This window comes from Pelophylax lessonae (assembly GCF_965119305.1).
Source record: "Pelophylax lessonae genome assembly, chromosome: 10".
NCBI lineage: Eukaryota > Metazoa > Chordata > Amphibia > Anura > Ranidae > Pelophylax > Pelophylax lessonae.
The window spans coordinates 79,060,741-79,082,475 of NC_138777.1; positions in this window are offsets into that span (position 1 = coordinate 79,060,741).

The window sequence follows — 21,735 nt, forward strand, 5'->3', positions numbered from 1 at the left end:
TACTCCTCATCTAGCCTTTTAGGGGTACAAACAATAGTAATTGGGGCCTAGTGTGGTTGTGTACGTGTGATATACATACACTTTTTTTGGATCATATTTTCTATTCCGCTATTTAATCAAAAACCTTTGGGGATCAGTTAAATTGGGGGATAGTCTGTGTTGGTACGTGTGAGAGAGATCCACCTTTCCAAGTTGTTGGGGTTCATCTCATACTTCTGAAGGTTTGAGGGTGCTGCCTGTTCCATACCCCCCCTACTCCTCATCTAGCCTTTTAGGGGTACAAACAATAGTAATTGGGGCCTAGTGTGGTTGTGTACGTGTGATATACATACACTTTTTTTGGATCATATTTTCTATTCCGCTATTTAATCAAAAACCTTTGGGGATCAGTTAAATTGGGGGATAGTCTGTGTTGGTACGTGTGAGAGAGATCCACCTTTCCAAGTTGTTGGGGTTCATCTCATACTTCTGAAGGTTTGAGGGTGCTGCCTGTTCCATACTCCCCCTACTCCTCATCTAGCCTTTTAGGGGTACAAACAATAGTAATTGGGGCCTAGTGTGGTTGTGTACGTGTGATATACATACACTTTTTTTGGATCATATTTTCTATTCCGCTATTTAATCAAAAACCTTTGGGGATCAGTTAAATTGGGGGATAGTCTGTGTTGGTACGTGTGAGAGAGATCCACCTTTCCAAGTTGTTGGGGTTCATCTCATACTTCTGAAGGTTTGAGGGTGCTGCCTGTTCCATACTCCCCCTACTCCTAGCCTTTTAGGGGTACAAACAATAGTAATTGGGGCCTAGTGTGGTTGTGTACGTGTGATATACATACACTTTTTTTGGATCATATTTTCTATTCCGCTATTTAATCAAAAACCTTTGGGGATCAGTTAAATTGGGGGATAGTCTGTGTTGGTACGTGTGAGAGAGATCCACCTTTCCAAGTTGTTGGGGTTCATCTCATACTTCTGAAGGTTTGAGGGTGCTGCCTGTTCCATACTCCCCCTACTCCTAGCCTTTTAGGGGTACAAACAATAGTAATTGGGGCCTAGTGTGGTTGTGTACGTGTGATATACATACACTTTTTTTGGATCATATTTTCTATTCCGCTATTTAATCAAAAACCTTTGGGGATCAGTTAAATTGGGGGATAGTCTGTGTTGGTACGTGTGAGAGAGATCCACCTTTCCAAGTTGTTGGGGTTCATCTCATACTTCTGAAGGTTTGAGGGTGCTGCCTGTTCCATACCCCCCCTACTCCTCATCTAGCCTTTTAGGGGTACAAACAATAGTAATTGGGGCCTAGTGTGGTTGTGTACGTGTGATATACATACACTTTTTTTGGATCATATTTTCTATTCCGCTATTTAATCAAAAACCTTTGGGGATCAGTTAAATTGGGGGATAGTCTGTGTTGGTACGTGTGAGAGAGATCCACCTTTCCAAGTTGTTGGGGTTCATCTCATACTTCTGAAGGTTTGAGGGTGCTGCCTGTTCCATACCCCCCCTACTCCTCATCTAGCCTTTTAGGGGTACAAACAATAGTAATTGGGGCCTAGTGTGGTTGTGTACGTGTGATATACATACACTTTTTTTGGATCATATTTTCTATTCCGCTATTTAATCAAAAACCTTTGGGGATCAGTTAAATTGGGGGATAGTCTGTGTTGGTACGTGTGAGAGAGATCCACCTTTCCAAGTTGTTGGGGTTCATCTCATACTTCTGAAGGTTTGAGGGTGCTGCCTGTTCCATACCCCCCCTACTCCTCATCTAGCCTTTTAGGGGTACAAACAATAGTAATTGGGGCCTAGTGTGGTTGTGTACGTGTGATATACATACACTTTTTTTGGATCATATTTTCTATTCCGCTATTTAATCAAAAACCTTTGGGGATCAGTTAAATTGGGGGATAGTCTGTGTTGGTACGTGTGAGAGAGATCCACCTTTCCAAGTTGTTGGGGTTCATCTCATACTTCTGAAGGTTTGAGGGTGCTGCCTGTTCCATACTCCCCCTACTCCTCATCTAGCCTTTTAGGGGTACAAACAATAGTAATTGGGGCCCAGTGTGGTTGTGTACGTGTGATATACATACACTTTTTTTGGATCATATTTTCTATTCCGCTATTTAATCAAAAACCTTTGGGGATCAGTTAAATTGGGGGATAGTCTGTGTTGGTACGTGTGAGAGAGATCCACCTTTCCAAGTTGTTGGGGTTCATCTCATACTTCTGAAGGTTTGAGGGTGCTGCCTGTTCCATACTCCCCCTACTCCTCATCTAGCCTTTTAGGGGTACAAACAATAGTAATTGGGGCCTAGTGTGGTTGTGTACGTGTGATATACATACACTTTTTTTGGATCATATTTTCTATTCCGCTATTTAATCAAAAACCTTTGGGGATCAGTTAAATTGGGGGATAGTCTGTGTTGGTACGTGTGAGAGAGATCCACCTTTCCAAGTTGTTGGGGTTCATCTCATACTTCTGAAGGTTTGAGGGTGCTGCCTGTTCCATACTCCCCCTACTCCTCATCTAGCCTTTTAGGGGTACAAACAATAGTAATTGGGGCCTAGTGTGGTTGTGTACGTGTGATATACATACACTTTTTTTGGATCATATTTTCTATTCCGCTATTTAATCAAAAACCTTTGGGGATCAGTTAAATTGGGGGATAGTCTGTGTTGGTACGTGTGAGAGAGATCCACCTTTCCAAGTTGTTGGGGTTCATCTCATACTTCTGAAGGTTTGAGGGTGCTGCCTGTTCCATACTCCCCCTACTCCTAGCCTTTTAGGGGTACAAACAATAGTAATTGGGGCCTAGTGTGGTTGTGTACGTGTGATATACATACACTTTTTTTGGATCATATTTTCTATTCCGCTATTTAATCAAAAACCTTTGGGGATCAGTTAAATTGGGGGATAGTCTGTGTTGGTACGTGTGAGAGAGATCCACCTTTCCAAGTTGTTGGGGTTCATCTCATACTTCTGAAGGTTTGAGGGTGCTGCCTGTTCCATACTCCCCCTACTCCTAGCCTTTTAGGGGTACAAACAATAGTAATTGGGGCCTAGTGTGGTTGTGTACGTGTGATATACATACACTTTTTTTGGATCATATTTTCTATTCCGCTATTTAATCAAAAACCTTTGGGGATCAGTTAAATTGGGGGATAGTCTGTGTTGGTACGTGTGAGAGAGATCCACCTTTCCAAGTTGTTGGGGTTCATCTCATACTTCTGAAGGTTTGAGGGTGCTGCCTGTTCCATACCCCCCCTACTCCTCATCTAGCCTTTTAGGGGTACAAACAATAGTAATTGGGGCCTAGTGTGGTTGTGTACGTGTGATATACATACACTTTTTTTGGATCATATTTTCTATTCCGCTATTTAATCAAAAACCTTTGGGGATCAGTTAAATTGGGGGATAGTCTGTGTTGGTACGTGTGAGAGAGATCCACCTTTCCAAGTTGTTGGGGTTCATCTCATACTTCTGAAGGTTTGAGGGTGCTGCCTGTTCCATACCCCCCCTACTCCTCATCTAGCCTTTTAGGGGTACAAACAATAGTAATTGGGGCCTAGTGTGGTTGTGTACGTGTGATATACATACACTTTTTTTGGATCATATTTTCTATTCCGCTATTTAATCAAAAACCTTTGGGGATCAGTTAAATTGGGGGATAGTCTGTGTTGGTACGTGTGAGAGAGATCCACCTTTCCAAGTTGTTGGGGTTCATCTCATACTTCTGAAGGTTTGAGGGTGCTGCCTGTTCCATACTCCCCCTACTCCTAGCCTTTTAGGGGTACAAACAATAGTAATTGGGGCCTAGTGTGGTTGTGTACGTGTGATATACATACACTTTTTTTGGATCATATTTTCTATTCCGCTATTTAATCAAAAACCTTTGGGGATCAGTTAAATTGGGGGATAGTCTGTGTTGGTACGTGTGAGAGAGATCCACCTTTCCAAGTTGTTGGGGTTCATCTCATACTTCTGAAGGTTTGAGGGTGCTGCCTGTTCCATACCCCCCCTACTCCTCATCTAGCCTTTTAGGGGTACAAACAATAGTAATTGGGGCCTAGTGTGGTTGTGTACGTGTGATATACATACACTTTTTTTGGATCATATTTTCTATTCCGCTATTTAATCAAAAACCTTTGGGGATCAGTTAAATTGGGGGATAGTCTGTGTTGGTACGTGTGAGAGAGATCCACCTTTCCAAGTTGTTGGGGTTCATCTCATACTTCTGAAGGTTTGAGGGTGCTGCCTGTTCCATACCCCCCCTACTCCTCATCTAGCCTTTTAGGGGTACAAACAATAGTAATTGGGGCCTAGTGTGGTTGTGTACGTGTGATATACATACACTTTTTTTGGATCATATTTTCTATTCCGCTATTTAATCAAAAACCTTTGGGGATCAGTTAAATTGGGGGATAGTCTGTGTTGGTACGTGTGAGAGAGATCCACCTTTCCAAGTTGTTGGGGTTCATCTCATACTTCTGAAGGTTTGAGGGTGCTGCCTGTTCCATACTCCCCCTACTCCTCATCTAGCCTTTTAGGGGTACAAACAATAGTAATTGGGGCCCAGTGTGGTTGTGTACGTGTGATATACATACACTTTTTTTGGATCATATTTTCTATTCCGCTATTTAATCAAAAACCTTTGGGGATCAGTTAAATTGGGGGATAGTCTGTGTTGGTACGTGTGAGAGAGATCCACCTTTCCAAGTTGTTGGGGTTCATCTCATACTTCTGAAGGTTTGAGGGTGCTGCCTGTTCCATACTCCCCCTACTCCTAGCCTTTTAGGGGTACAAACAATAGTAATTGGGGCCTAGTGTGGTTGTGTACGTGTGATATACATACACTTTTTTTGGATCATATTTTCTATTCCGCTATTTAATCAAAAACCTTTGGGGATCAGTTAAATTGGGGGATAGTCTGTGTTGGTACGTGTGAGAGAGATCCACCTTTCCAAGTTGTTGGGGTTCATCTCATACTTCTGAAGGTTTGAGGGTGCTGCCTGTTCCATACCCCCCCTACTCCTCATCTAGCCTTTTAGGGGTACAAACAATAGTAATTGGGGCCTAGTGTGGTTGTGTACGTGTGATATACATACACTTTTTTTGGATCATATTTTCTATTCCGCTATTTAATCAAAAACCTTTGGGGATCAGTTAAATTGGGGGATAGTCTGTGTTGGTACGTGTGAGAGAGATCCACCTTTCCAAGTTGTTGGGGTTCATCTCATACTTCTGAAGGTTTGAGGGTGCTGCCTGTTCCATACCCCCCCTACTCCTCATCTAGCCTTTTAGGGGTACAAACAATAGTAATTGGGGCCTAGTGTGGTTGTGTACGTGTGATATACATACACTTTTTTTGGATCATATTTTCTATTCCGCTATTTAATCAAAAACCTTTGGGGATCAGTTAAATTGGGGGATAGTCTGTGTTGGTACGTGTGAGAGAGATCCACCTTTCCAAGTTGTTGGGGTTCATCTCATACTTCTGAAGGTTTGAGGGTGCTGCCTGTTCCATACTCCCCCTACTCCTCATCTAGCCTTTTAGGGGTACAAACAATAGTAATTGGGGCCCAGTGTGGTTGTGTACGTGTGATATACATACACTTTTTTTGGATCATATTTTCTATTCCGCTATTTAATCAAAAACCTTTGGGGATCAGTTAAATTGGGGGATAGTCTGTGTTGGTACGTGTGAGAGAGATCCACCTTTCCAAGTTGTTGGGGTTCATCTCATACTTCTGAAGGTTTGAGGGTGCTGCCTGTTCCATACTCCCCCTACTCCTAGCCTTTTAGGGGTACAAACAATAGTAATTGGGGCCTAGTGTGGTTGTGTACGTGTGATATACATACACTTTTTTTGGATCATATTTTCTATTCCGCTATTTAATCAAAAACCTTTGGGGATCAGTTAAATTGGGGGATAGTCTGTGTTGGTACGTGTGAGAGAGATCCACCTTTCCAAGTTGTTGGGGTTCATCTCATACTTCTGAAGGTTTGAGGGTGCTGCCTGTTCCATACTCCCCCTACTCCTAGCCTTTTAGGGGTACAAACAATAGTAATTGGGGCCTAGTGTGGTTGTGTACGTGTGATATACATACACTTTTTTTGGATCATATTTTCTATTCCGCTATTTAATCAAAAACCTTTGGGGATCAGTTAAATTGGGGGATAGTCTGTGTTGGTACGTGTGAGAGAGATCCACCTTTCCAAGTTGTTGGGGTTCATCTCATACTTCTGAAGGTTTGAGGGTGCTGCCTGTTCCATACCCCCCCTACTCCTCATCTAGCCTTTTAGGGGTACAAACAATAGTAATTGGGGCCTAGTGTGGTTGTGTACGTGTGATATACATACACTTTTTTTGGATCATATTTTCTATTCCGCTATTTAATCAAAAACCTTTGGGGATCAGTTAAATTGGGGGATAGTCTGTGTTGGTACGTGTGAGAGAGATCCACCTTTCCAAGTTGTTGGGGTTCATCTCATACTTCTGAAGGTTTGAGGGTGCTGCCTGTTCCATACCCCCCCTACTCCTCATCTAGCCTTTTAGGGGTACAAACAATAGTAATTGGGGCCTAGTGTGGTTGTGTACGTGTGATATACATACACTTTTTTTGGATCATATTTTCTATTCCGCTATTTAATCAAAAACCTTTGGGGATCAGTTAAATTGGGGGATAGTCTGTGTTGGTACGTGTGAGAGAGATCCACCTTTCCAAGTTGTTGGGGTTCATCTCATACTTCTGAAGGTTTGAGGGTGCTGCCTGTTCCATACCCCCCCTACTCCTCATCTAGCCTTTTAGGGGTACAAACAATAGTAATTGGGGCCTAGTGTGGTTGTGTACGTGTGATATACATACACTTTTTTTGGATCATATTTTCTATTCCGCTATTTAATCAAAAACCTTTGGGGATCAGTTAAATTGGGGGATAGTCTGTGTTGGTACGTGTGAGAGAGATCCACCTTTCCAAGTTGTTGGGGTTCATCTCATACTTCTGAAGGTTTGAGGGTGCTGCCTGTTCCATACCCCCCCTACTCCTCATCTAGCCTTTTAGGGGTACAAACAATAGTAATTGGGGCCCAGTGTGGTTGTGTACGTGTGATATACATACACTTTTTTTGGATCATATTTTCTATTCCGCTATTTAATCAAAAACCTTTGGGGATCAGTTAAATTGGGGGATAGTCTGTGTTGGTACGTGTGAGAGAGATCCACCTTTCCAAGTTGTTGGGGTTCATCTCATACTTCTGAAGGTTTGAGGGTGCTGCCTGTTCCATACCCCCCCTACTCCTCATCTAGCCTTTTAGGGGTACAAACAATAGTAATTGGGGCCTAGTGTGGTTGTGTACGTGTGATATACATACACTTTTTTTGGATCATATTTTCTATTCCGCTATTTAATCAAAAACCTTTGGGGATCAGTTAAATTGGGGGATAGTCTGTGTTGGTACGTGTGAGAGAGATCCACCTTTCCAAGTTTTTGGGGTTCATCTCATACTTCTGAAGATTTGAGGGTGCTGCCTGTTCCATACTCCTCCTCCTACTGCTCAACCATCCTTTTAGGGGTACAAACAATAGTAGTTGGGGCCTAGTGTGGTGGTGTACGTGCGAGATACATACACTTTCTTTTTGATCATATTTTCTATTCCGCTATTCAATTAAAACCTTTGGGGATCAATTCAATTGCGAGATAGTCTGTGTCGGTACGTGTGAGATCCACCTTTCCAAGTTGTTGGGGTTCATCTCATACTTCTGAAGATTTGAGGGTGCTGCCTGTTCCATACTCCTGCTCCTACTGCTCAACCATCCTTTTAGGGGTACAAACAATAGTAATTGGGGCCTAGTGTGGTTGTGTACGTGCGAGATACATACACTTTTTTTGATCATATTTCCTATTCCGCTATTCAATAAAAACCTTTGAGGATCAATTGAATTGCGGGATAGTCTGTGTCGGTACGTGTGAGATCCTCCTTTCCAAGTTTTTGGGGTTCATCTCATACTTCTGAAGATTTGAGGGTGCTGCCTGTTCCATACTCCTCCTCCTACTCCTCATCCATCCTTTTAGGGGTACAAACAATAGTAATTGGGGCCTAGTGTGGTTGTGTACGTGCGAGATACATACACTTTTTTTGATCATATTTCCTATTCCGCTATTCAATAAAAACCTTTGAGGATCAATTGAATTGCGGGATAGTCTGTGTCGGTACGTGTGAGATCCACCTTTCCAAGTTTTTGGGGTTCATCTCATACTTCTGAAGATTTGAGGGTGCTGCCTGTTCCATACTCCTCCTCCTACTGCTCAACCATCCTTTTAGGGGTACAAACAATAGTAGTTGGGGCCTAGTGTGGTGGTGTACGTGCGAGATACATACACTTTCTTTTTGATCATATTTTCTATTCCGCTATTCAATTAAAACCTTTGGGGATCAATTCAATTGCGAGATAGTCTGTGTCGGTACGTGTGAGATCCACCTTTCCAAGTTGTTGGGGTTCATCTCATACTTCTGAAGATTTGAGGGTGCTGCCTGTTCCATACTCCTGCTCCTACTGCTCAACCATCCTTTTAGGGGTACAAACAATAGTAATTGGGGCCTAGTGTGGTTGTGTACGTGCGAGATACATACACTTTTTTTGATCATATTTCCTATTCCGCTATTCAATAAAAACCTTTGAGGATCAATTGAATTGCGGGATAGTCTGTGTCGGTACGTGTGAGATCCACCTTTCCAAGTTTTTGGGGTTCATCTCATACTTCTGAAGATTTGAGGGTGCTGCCTGTTCCATACTCCTCCTCCTACTCCTCATCCATCCTTTTAGGGGTACAAACAATAGTAATTGGGGCCTAGTGTGGTTGTGTACGTGCGAGATACATACACTTTTTTTTTATCATATTTCCTATTCCGCTATTCAATAAAAACCTTTGAGGATCAATTGAATTGCGGGATAGTCTGTGTCGGTACGTGTGAGATCCACCTTTCCAAGTTTTTGGGGTTCATCTCATACTTCTGAAGATTTGAGGGTGCTGTCTGTTCCATACTCCTCCTACTCCTCATCCATCCTTTTAGGGGTAGAAACAATAGTAATTGGGGCCTAGTGTGGTTTTGTACGTGCGAGATACATACACTTTTTTGGATCATATTTCCTATTCCGCTATTCAATAAAAACCTTTCTAGGGCAAGATCTTAAATTACAGAAATATGAGGAGACCGTCAAATAAGGGCCGTGGCCTGGGTCGTGGTGCTGCTGGTAGAGCTCCTGTTGCAAGGAGAGGACGTGGTCGATCTGTGCCAGCTACACGCACAAGTGAAACACCTTCCTCAAGTGTGAGTAGGCGACAGAACCTGCATCAGTATTTGGTAGGGCATCAAACGCCCCTAGAAGTGATGAGGCCAGAACAAGTTGAGGCGATAGTAGATTGGTTTGCTGCTGACAGTGCCTCCAGTTCCTTCACATTGTCTCCCACCCAGTCTACTGCAGAAAGGTCAGAGTTGGCACCTGCAGCCAATGTCCAACCGTCTTTCACCTCACCCCCTTGCAAATCAGGCCAGCAGTCTGAGCCCCAAGCCATACAGCAGTCTCTTATTCTTTTTGAGGACTCTGTCAGCAGGGTTTCCCAGGGCCATCCACCTAGCCCTGCCCCAGAAGTGGAAGAGATTGAGTGCAGCGATGCCCAACCACTTATTTCTCAAGATGAGTACATGCAAGGATCATCGCAGCACGTCTCCGATGATGACGAAACGCAGGTGCCAACTGCTGCGGCGTTCAGCATTGTGGAGACCGACAAGGAGGGCAGGGGTGAAGACTGGGTGGAAGATGATGTGGAGGACGATGAGGTCCTCGACCCCACATGGAATGAACGTCATGCAGGTGACCTGAGTAGTTTGGAGGAAGAGGCGGTGGTCGCACAGAGCCACCAGCACAGCAGAAGAGGGAGCAGGGTGCAGAAGCGGAGCGGCCGTGCCCTAGACACTACGCCCGCTACTGCCCAACGCAGCAAGGGAACGAGCGCACCAAAGTCAGCTCAAAGGAGTTCTCTAGCGTGGAAGTTCTTTAGAAAATGTGCTGATGACAGGACACGAGTGGTTTGCACCCTGTGCAATCAGAGCTTGAAGCGAGGCATAAACCTTCTCAACCTGAGCACAACCTGCATGATCAGGCATCTAAGTGCAAAGCACGAGCTGCAGTGGAGTACACACCTTCAAAACCAAGAAACGTCTCTGGCTCATCCTGCTTCCTCTTCTGCTGCAGTCTCGGCCGCTCCAGCCACATCTGTAGTGATACCGGCACCTGCCACCCCGCAAACAGACGATCTGTCAGCAACACCACCACCTGGGTCACCAACAACCATCTCCACAATGTCCCGTGGAAGCGTTCAGCTTTCCATCTCCCAAACACTTGAGAGGAAGAGGAAGTACCCCCCTACCCACCCGCGATCCCTGGCCCTGAATGCCAGCATTTCAAAATTATTGGCCTTTGAAATGCTGTCATTCCGTCTGGTGGAGACGCACAGTTTTAAAAACCTTATGTTGGTGGCTGTCCCACAGTACGTCGTGCCCAGCCGCCACTACTTTTCCAGGCAAGCCATCCCTTCCCTGCACAACCAAGTGGGGGAAAATATCAGGTGTGCACTGCGCAACGCCATCTGTGCCAAGGTCCACCTAACTACGGATACGTGGACCAGTAAGCACGGTCAGGGGCGTTATATCTCCCTAACGGCACACTGGGTAAATGCAGTGGCGGATGGGCCTGAGGCGGATAGCAATTTGGCGCATGTCCTTCCACCACCGAGGATTGCAGGGCGCTTCAGTTTGCCTCCTGTTCCTAACTCCTCCTACTCCGCTTCCTCATCCTCTACCGCCTCCTCATCCGGACAGCGTAACACCTTCACCACCAACTTCAGCACGGCCAGGGGTAAACGACAGCAGGCAGTTTTACAACTTGCCTGTTTGGGGGACAAACCACACACCGCGCAGGAGTTGTGGAGGAGCATGGAACAGCAGACAAATGAGTGGTTGCTGCCAGCGAGCCTCAAGCCCGGCCTGGTGGTGTGCGATAACGGGCGAAATCTCATAGCAGCTCTGGGCCTAGCCGGTTTGACGCACATCCCTTGCCTGGCGCATGTGCTGAATTTGGTGGTGCAGAGGTTCCTTAAAAACTACCCCGATATGTCAGAGCTGCTGCAGAAAGTGCGGGCCGTTTGTGCGCACTTTCGGCGTTCTCACCCTGCTGCTGCTCGCCTGGCAGCGCTGCAGCGTAACTTCGGCCTTCCCGCTCACCGCCTCATATGTGACGTGCCCACAAGGTGGAACTCCACCTTGCACATGCTGGAAAGACTGTGCGAGCAGCAGCAGGCCATAGTGGAGTTTCAGCTGCAGCACGCACGCGTGAGTCGCTCTGCGGAACAGCACCACTTCACCACCAATAACTGGGCCTCCATGCGAGACCTGTGTGCCTTGTTGCGCTGTTTTGAGTACTCCACCAACATGGCCAGTGGCAATGACGCCGTTCTCAGCTTAACTATCCCACTTCTATGCCTCCTTGAAAAAACAATTCGGGCGATGATGGAAGAGGATGTGGCACAGGATGAGGAGGAGGAGGAGGATGAAGAGGTAACATTTCCAAGGCTTTCAGGGCAGTCATTCGCAAGGGGCTCCGAGGGTGGGTTCCTGCACACGCAAACGCCAGGGACGCAATTGTCCAGCAGGGGCACAGTTCTGGAGGATGAGGAGGAGGAGGAGGAGCTGGAGGAGGAGATGGAACCATGTTCACAGCAGGGTGGCACCCAGGCCAGCTCATGGCCATCACTGGTGCGTGGCTGGGGGGATACAGAGGACACGGACGATACACCTCCCACAGAGGACAGCCTTTCGTTGCCTCTGGGCAGCCTGGCACACATGAGCGATTACATGCTGCAGTGTCTCCACAACGACCGCCGAGTTGCCCACATTCTAACTTGTGCTGATTACTGGGTGGCCACGCTGCTGGATCCCCGTTACAAGGACAACGTACCGTCCTTAATTCACTCACTGGAGCGCGATCGCAAGATGCGCGAGTACAAGCGCACGCTGGTAGACGCCATGCTGCTGGCATTCCCATCTGACAGCGGGGCCACAGTGGAAGCACAAGGCAGAGGAGGAGGAGGAGGAGGTCGCCAACGCAACCAGGGCACCGCCAGCACCTCAGAAGGCAGGGTTAGCATGGCCGAAATGTGGAAAAGCTTTGTCAGCACGCCACAACAAACAGCAGCACCAGCAGCTCAGATGGAACGTCTTAGCAGGAGGCAGCATTTTACCAACATGGTGGAGCAGTATGTGTGCACACGCCTACATGTAGTGAATGACGGGTCTGCCCCCTTCAACTTCTGGGTCTCCAAATTGGGCACATGGCCTGAGCTTGCCCTTTACGCCTTGGAGGTGCTGGCGTGCCCTGCAGCCAGTGTATTATCTGAACGGGTATTTAGCACGGCTGGGGGCGTTATAACAGACAAGCGCAGCCGCCTGTCCAGAGACAATGTGGACAAGCTCACGTTCATTAAAATGAACCAGGCATGGATCCCACGGGACTTTTCCGTACCTTATGCAGAATAGCAATGGATACCGACCTTACCCACCCATTGTTCCATTTTTGCTCTTTCTCACTCTTTTGGGGTGTACCCTCATTTAAAATTTTTGAAAAGAAGCAGTGTTGGCTACCTCGTCCTCCTCCTCAGGGCCAGATTAATGTAGGGGCTATTGGAGCTGCAGCTCCAGGCCCCTACCTTTTATATAGGCCCCGGGTTGGCCATATTCACTGTTACCGCTCTTCTGTCACTTGTAAACACAGAAGTCTGGCTTCTATGCTCGCTTCCCCAGGCAGCACCCTCAGAACCTCCCCACACAGCGTGAAGGCCGGACAAGGAGGGACAGTTGGCGATGCATGGATGTGTTTATGGGCTTCAGAGACAGCATCCCATGTTGAATTAGGCATGCATGGCTGCACCCTTCCTCCTCTGGGTGCATGGCAAGGCACGGCCCTTAAGGCCCTTCAAAATCCTCAGCACCAAGCCCATGATGCTGTTAATCCGGCCCTGGTCCTCCTCCACCGCCGCTTCCACCTACACCGCCCATAGGTGTGCGCAGCCTATTGCATTAAGGTGTGCACCCCAAAGTTGAAATACACATGCATGTGTTTGCCAGCAGGGAGAGTAATGTATCGGGGCCATGTACCTGTAGGCAAGGAGAAATAGAGCAGAGCAGGTCCCAGGGAGATCTTTCCCATCTCCTCACTGGCAATGCTATGTGCCCTAGGTGATTAGGGTGTGCCCAGGCACACCCAGCACACCCTGTGCGCACGCCTATGTCACCGCCACATCCACCACCACCTCAACCTCCCTCCTACTCCATATGGGCCTCGTCCTTCAGAGATGAAGAAGAACATTGTTTTATTTTTCTGTTTTTTTTTGTTGTTTTAAGTTATTTCCCTATCCACATTTGTTTGCAGAGCACTTGCCATGCTCTTAATTACGTTTTGCTGCCATTTGCAGCACTCTAGCCCTTTCCTTTGGTGTTTTAGAGCCATTTTAGTGCCTTAAAGTTCGGGTCCCCATTGACTTCAATGGGGTTCGGTGTCCGGGAAAAGTTCGGTAAAAGTCCGGGACACGGACCCGGACTTTTTTTTAAAGTTCGGCCGAACCCGTCGAACACGGACATCTAGGTGTCCGCTCAACCCTAGTGGGCAAACTTACAAAATCTGCAGGAGATCAAATAATTACAGTATATTCCCTACTGTATGAACGGCGTACTGGGCTGTATGTGTGCTTCTATTTCCTGATGTGTAAACAAATAATGCATTCTGTATGCAGGCCAACTACAGTAATCAGCTGACCAACTAATCGATAGTGAAAATAGTTGACAATGATTTTTATAATTGATTATGTTGATTCGTTGTTTCAGCCCTAATCGTTTGTGCATTAAGTTTGGGCATTTTTTTTTCACTTTACAGAATAGCAAAAAGGGTGCAATTCTGCTCTATAAATAATGCAGCTACCTAAAAAGAAGTATGCAATGCTTGGTTTTGCAAATGACCTTATATATATGTTATGTGTACACCTCAGTAAATGTACATCAGACAGGGATTCCGACAGGGTATGGGTAATTTCAACTGCTGTATCATCAGTTACAGATTAGAAAGGCCATGCTCCTGATCGCAGTCCTTGTACAACAAACAGCCTAGTGATGACATAGAGGCACAGGACAAGGTATTATATTATCAATTTCTTCTTTTTTTTTTTTTAATCTCCTGGAAAATGCAAATCTGCATGCTTACCAGCGCATAATAAAAGGATGGCAAACTGCCCTGTGTGCAGGAATATTGGGCAGTATTTCAGTGCCATCATAACATAGCTGCCAGCATTGACTGTTAGATGGCTGATCACATTGAAATATATGAATTTGTCAAGCAGGTTAAAATGAATTAAAGTCATCTTCACTGCAGGAGCTTCTGTAATAGTGACAAGCTGAACTGTAAAGCTAGAAAATAATGTTAGCATTGCAATCTAACACTGGTATATTACTGAATGCGCACAGCAGTGCTGAATAACCACATTTCTAGTGTTTGAAATTACAGACCATCATCATTACAGGCCATCATGAAAGCTGTATAAACAGAAATTATATACCACCCAATTAGTTTCCAGCCGTCATCTTTTTGTGCAGTTTGGACTATGATAAGACAATCCATTATGGTTTTTTAAGGTTATGCTAAAGCTGCCTCTAGAGTACACTGACTGTAGAAATTACACATCCATGAAATAAATGGGATGAGGATGAACATTTGCACAATGTTATTTGTCACTTTAATATGTCAAAGATTTTATAATTGCTGTTCTCCGTTGAGACAAGCTTTATCAGAAGATGGTGCCATCAGCATGGTATAATTACCATATTTATGCTTAGTGTAGTACTAGCCATCAATACTGCAGTGTAATAGAGGCTCTAATAAATATGTAGGATTGATGTATTTCCAGTGTGTGTTGAACTGCCTGATGAATGTCTGCTAGTTGGAGACTTGAGTCTTGTGCAAGACAATGTCCAAAACATACTGTCACCATCAACTGGAATGCACCTGAGCAAGTGACACCATAGTTATCTATCTCTGGTAGTCCAAACACAGTGAACACTTTTAATAAATGTTGTTAAACATGGCAGATACTTTTATGATGCAGATATTTTCAGTAACTGACCTTATTTTGCATGTATTAACACTGCACAATGCCACAATCCCATCTTTCTCCTGTATACTGGGTATAATTCTTAGTATCTGTTCTTATTTGGGATGTATGGATACTGCATGATACTACGTGTTTTTTTTTTTTTTGTTTTTGTTTTTTTACAGCTTACAAGCACCTCTCCATGTTATTCTGTGTCCATGCACACATGAGCTTTTAGGAGCTTTTAGTGGCGTATGGTATTTAGAAGCATATAAAAAACCCAAAGCCAGTGCATTCTGGAGCAAAAAACACTGACAGGTTCTATACACTATGAAAGTCATCTAAACACTGGTGTCCAGCGTTTAGAGGAGTTTTTTGTTTTAAAGCGGAGGCTGCCGGCATACTTAACAACCAGTGATTAGCTGGTTGTTAAGGAGTGAGCTGGGAAGGCGGCCGCTGGGCCCTTAGCAACGAATGAGTCATCAGCTGTCAGCGGGCTTCCATACTGAGAGCTTAAAGAAAAAAAACAATGCCTGCAATGCAAAAATGTGAAAAAAAATGTGGTGGAGGGGTCTCCCCGAAATCCATATCTGAGCATGGAGCCTGGCAGGCCAGGAAAGGGGAGGGGATGAGTGAGCACCCCCCCCCCTTCCTGAACCATACCAGGCAACATGCTCTGCCCCCCCACCCCAAAGCACCTTTGTCCTCTTCCCCATAACCCTGGGCTGTGGTTGTGGGGATCTGTGGGCAGGGGGCTTATTGGAATCTGGAAGCCCCCTTTAACAAGGCGGCCCCCAGATCCCACCCTGCCACGTGAATGAGGTGGGGTACGTTGTACTCATTCACCAAAAAAAGTGTCAAAAAGAAATAAACACACACACACAGTTTTTAACAACTCCTTTATTAAATGTAGCACTGTCCCCGCAGAGCTTGCTGTGTGTTGATGTCTTAGGCCTCCCTCTAATTACCTGCAGACAGTTGCTGGGGTTTTCTCACATAGCCCTCCTTACTCCCGTTTGCTCATTACTCAATAAACAGTCCAGGGTATTTGGTTTCTTGTATTTATTATGGAACCTGGATGGGAGAAGGGAATAGAGGGATATTCGAACTGAACTATTCACAGTAGATAAGGACAACTATTACTTGGCCTCATCAGATTACTTGTGGAAGCTGACGCACTGCTTTGACCATACTGTCACTTGTATGAAAGAATTAGGTCTTCTTGCTCTCTCTAGCAGCAGACTTGTTGCAACTACTTTATCTTCAGGACACTCTCTAGCATCCCCTTGACTGACACCCATCCACTGACTCTTCTACTGCAAGGGATGGCTCTCACAGGACAGGCCCCATGACACAGATCTGTACTCACAGTAGGCAGAATCAGATCCTTCCTGATGTCTCCCTTCTAGTCAGCTCTGCAGGACCTCTGGTTTCAGCTTCTCTCTAACTTTCAGGCCCTCAGGTCGACTACGTAAGGCCGCATGGGAGCACATGTGCGAGAATGAGGTAGCTGACGTGTTTCATCCTATAGGATATAATCATAGAAGAATTGTCATGCCAAGGCAATTGGCATGCATGGCAATTCTCCTATGATTATATCCTATTGGATGAAACGCGTCAGATACCTCATTCTGCCATCTCTTCATTACATGCGTTACCTTACATGATGACTTTGTAAGTGTATTTCTTTCTTTTAATACATTTTTGGTAAAACAGTTTTACACTATGTTTGCACCGTTTGGTTACTTTCATGTATAAACAGGCAAAAAGGGTTAGAAAGGCTGGATTCATCTCTTTTTCATGGATAGTGTAGGACCCACTGATAATGGGGTACTTTGACGCAGTAGTGGGCTTGAGCACGATATGGCCATATGGTGGGACCAAACCCCCATTTTTATTTATGGACTCTCTTCAGATTTGGTAGTAATTTCTTTTGCATTTGCGCGCTATTCTTTTTTAATATACTTTCATGTATACACCATCCATTTGAGAGTCTGGGTGTCCTGCTGATTATCCTGGTCATCCTGGCATTTACATCTGGCAATTCTATGCTGTTTGAAGAGACGTGCTACCATAATCTGCTCTGAACGACCCATATTTTATATGGAATTTTGGGTCCACTATTTCCGGTGAACGCATTCATATTACCTTGCTGGTGTTGGAATTTATCACTATCATCACAACAATTTAAAAAGTCACCTTTTCACTTGGGACTCTTTTGTTATTATTTGGACTTTTTTCAACAAAGACTTCAGTAATGAGGATTGTTGATTTCTGTTTGTGACACTGTTTTTACAAGTTTCACTTTATTCACTTGATGCCTAAATATGTTTATGCATATATAGCCCCTAGCGCTGCACTTATCCTATTTATGATTTATTACTACTTATGTCAAGTTGAAGTGCTGGCAGCTTACACAGACCATTGAGTTAGCGCGGTTTGATTTCACTATTTACAGTTTTATCTTTGCAAAGTGTCCTTAAATGAAGTTGCGTTAGCAACGGTAATGGCCCAAAGGATCTTCACAAAATGTTTTTTTTAACTAGTGGTTTACACCCTCCAGCTAGCAGTCCCTGGCTTTAACAGATTAAGTCCATTGTGGCAGAAGTTCTTTATAACCAGGTGATGAAACAGTGGTGGTTTCAGTGATCCCCTCCTTCATTTGCAAGGATAGAAGAGATGGGATATGGGAAAGGTCCTTTAGCCCTAATAGCAACATGTCATTGTGATGCATCTTTGGACGCAGCCCCTTGACAACAACAGTCTTTGAACCTGACAAAGAACTTAACATACCTCAATAGTAGTGATTTGGATGAGGGATTTGCTCGATCTTGCCATCAGGACCCACAATACTAAGGACCCAAGCTTGGCCTGTGTTATCTAGGCGGTTGACCTCCACTTAGTCAATATGTATGGACTGCCCCCATTTCCAGTTCTTTTTGGTGGAGAGGAAGGTGTCCCATAATAGAGGTCTGGACGAGTTCCAGTGTGGCTTGGGGACATAGAGGAAGTCCCAGACTGCTTTGTCACACCAGGCTTCCCTCTTACTTACTAATTTACTCCATTATCTTCCGTGGAGCATATGGATAATCATATCCATATTCCATGGCCTCCTTCCTCTGAACGAGCCTTTGAAAATGAGAGAACCTGGGAAGCTTCTGTCTTATCTCCTTTCCCAGGTGGGGCATATGGGGTCTCCACTTTTTTGATCAGTTTAGGCTAGGAGTCATTCTGTGCTCTAGCCTGAGCATTTGTGTGGGGTGGAGAGAAGTCTGGGACCCTTGTGGCATAGGCCTCACAGAACGCGAGATTTCTCGCATACCTCATGTGAACGTCGGCTGCCTCTGTCTCCTCACTAAGTGAACTGGAACTTGGAGGACTTCTTCTTCCCTTAGTTCCCCAGTCCCATTTAATCTCCACATCTGATCCCCAATTTACTGATTCCCTCTTCCAGAGATCCGAATCGGCACTCTAAGCTGGGTGACCCCTTATTAATGATCCCTGCCTCCTCCTCACTGGACGAACTGGAGGACCTCAGCTCCTGGATCCATTGAAGCCCCTCTGCCTCTTTAAGAGCTGGACCTCCTTTTGCTGTGACCATAACTAATGCAACCTGTGGCTGCTGCCCAGCCCTCACGACTTGTGTACATTGCACCTCTGAAATGTGGGTCTCTCTGGTTTGGCAGATGGTTGTGCGGGTCTTCACCACTGGTCCCAGCCCCAGCAGTGTTCTCGGCACTCCCTGTCCTCTTCCAAAGGGAATAGCCACTACTGGTGTTAGCAGTTCAGAAGTGGTCCTTACCTCCCAGTTTACATATAGTCTTCTGGGCTGGCAATCACTCTGCACCAACTTCTGCAACATGTCCCCGCAGTGTCCACACTGGCCCCACGCTCGTAGCCGCACAGATATATTTAGGCATCTGCCACATACCAGTCCAAGATGCTCCGTGTCCCCTCCGCTGCACAATGCCAGACTTTCTTTGGGCATCAATCTAATTCCTGTGTCCATCAGGGTCGGATTTTGCATCTCAATCTGCTCTACAGGCTGTCCGCCAACAGGTGTGATAGCCTCTGCGATCCGGCTCACCCCGGCATTCGCCATCTTGCTACTCCACACCCGTCTCCTCTCCAGCTACACCTAATGGCGGAAAATATGTCTCAGCTCCCTTCTTCCATTCGGATCGGCAGCCCGTGGATGGTGACTCTGCCCACATCCCCAGACTAGCTGATTCTCTGGTGGTGGCTCCTCCTGCTAGGCAGATCTCTTTGGCGCGCTCTCCCCCGCGCGATAGAGGAACCCCTTCGCTACTGCCATAATACTGCTCAGCCTGCTTGAATGGTACTGCATTGTAGATTATATTCCCTGCCACAGGCACGCATACATCTGCCTTTTTTGTCTTTACTTGGTTGCTCTGGTTACACTTTTCTGTTCACATGTCAACCAAACTCCCCCACTGCTGCTGGAAACTGTCCTGCTGTTACCGACTGCACGGCAGACATTTTCTTCAACAGCACATGTACTGACACAACCCCTGATGCACCGATCCCTGCTTCCCAGGTTACTGCATTCTTTACCATAACTTAAAAAGCACACTTGCACTGATTACTGTGAAGCATACATTACTTTCATCCACAGTACAACACATCCTTTCTTCGCTGACACTCCAGAACTTTACATAAGAAGACATGGCATTGCTTGGGTATCTATCTGGCCATTGCTAGTAGCAATCACTGCCGTAACTCAGAGGGAAATCCCGGACAAGCCCCCAAATGTAGTACTGTCCCCGTAGGGCTTGCTGTGTGTTAACTTCTTAGGCCTCCCTCTAATTACCTGCAGATAGTTGCTGGGGGTTTTTCACATATCCCTCCTTACTCCTGTTTGCTCATTACTCCATAAACAGTCAAGGGTATTTGTTTTTTTTTTGTATTTATTGTAGAACTTGGGTGGGAGAAGGGAATAGTGGGATACTCCAACTGAACTATTCACAGTAGATAAGGACAACTATTACTTGGCCTCACCAGATTACTTGTGGAAGCAGGCACACTGTATTCACCATACTGACACTTGTATGGAAGAATTAAGAGTTCTTGCTCTCTCTAGCAGCAGACTTGTTGCAACTACCTTATCTTCAGGACACTCTTTAGCATCCCCTTGACTGACACCACTGACTTTTCCACTTAAAGGGATGGCCCTCACAGGACAGGCCCCATAACACAGATCTGTACTCAAAGTAGACAGAATTAGATCCTTCCTGGTGTCTCCCTTCTAGTCAGCTCTGCAGGACCTTTGGGTTCAGCTTCTCTCTAATGTTCAGGCCATCAGGTCGACTACCCAAGGCCGCATGGCAGCTTCTACATGGTGTGCTTTTGGGTGAGGGGGGCAGAGCCCCACCTGCCACAAAGCACCACCCTAATGTTGAGGGCATGTAGACTAGTACGGCTCTGAAAGAGGGGGGCCGTTTGCTCGTCCCCTCCTCTTTCCTGGCCTTCCAGGCTGCATGTTTGGATAAGGGTTCGGCATTGATATTGGTAGAGACCCATTGTTTTTTTTTTTTTTTAATTTTGGCATGGGGTTCCCCTTAAAATCCATACCAGGCCCTTTGGGGGGGGGGGGGGGTTGGTATAGATTAGCGGGAGGCCCCACAATTTTTTTTTCACATTTTCGTATTGCCGGCAATGTTTGTTTTTAAATTCAGCGTTGAAGCCTGCTGACAGCTGATGGCTCATCCATTGTTATGGACGCGGCGGACAGCTTTCTGGCCTGCTCCTTAAAAACCAACTATTCACTGGTTGTTAAGGACGCCGATGGCCCCACTTCCTAATGCTGCAGCTACTAAACATGGTGTACGCACTAAGCTTAACACTGCTAAATGGCAGCAAAAAATGCTAAAACGTTTTTTTGTGCTGCATTTACCTTTCTAGTGTGCATTAAGGCCTTCTTCTCTTGTCCTGTATTCTGGTGCAATTCTCAGTGTCTGTCTTTATTCTGTATGGATGGATGCTACACTGTAGCACTTCTCATGTTCAGTATGCTGAATATAATCAATATCTCTTGTGTCTACAGGGACACTGCGTGGTACATTCTTGGCATCTGGTTTTATGAGCTATTTAAATAATGTTATTTATAATGTCAAATGTTATTTAAATATACTCTTCAACTTCCAATGTCTGCATTTTTATTTACCCTGTGCATTGTAAGTCCTGTTTTTTTTCACTGTGTTAAAGTGAAATAATCAGAGAAGTGTTAATTGCCATAATTCATTCACATAACTCATATACTGTATATTACAGTGCCTTGCGAAAGTATTCGCCCCCTTGAACTTTGCGACCTTTTGCCACATTTCAGGCTTCAAACATAAAGATATAAAACTGTAATTTTTTGTGAAGAATCAACAACAAGTGAGACACAATCATGAAGTGGAACGAAATTTATTGGATGTTTCAAACTTTGTTAACAAATAAAAAACTGAAAGATTGGGCGTGCAAAATTATTCAGCCCCCTTAAGTTAATACTTTGTAGCGCCACCTTTTGCTGC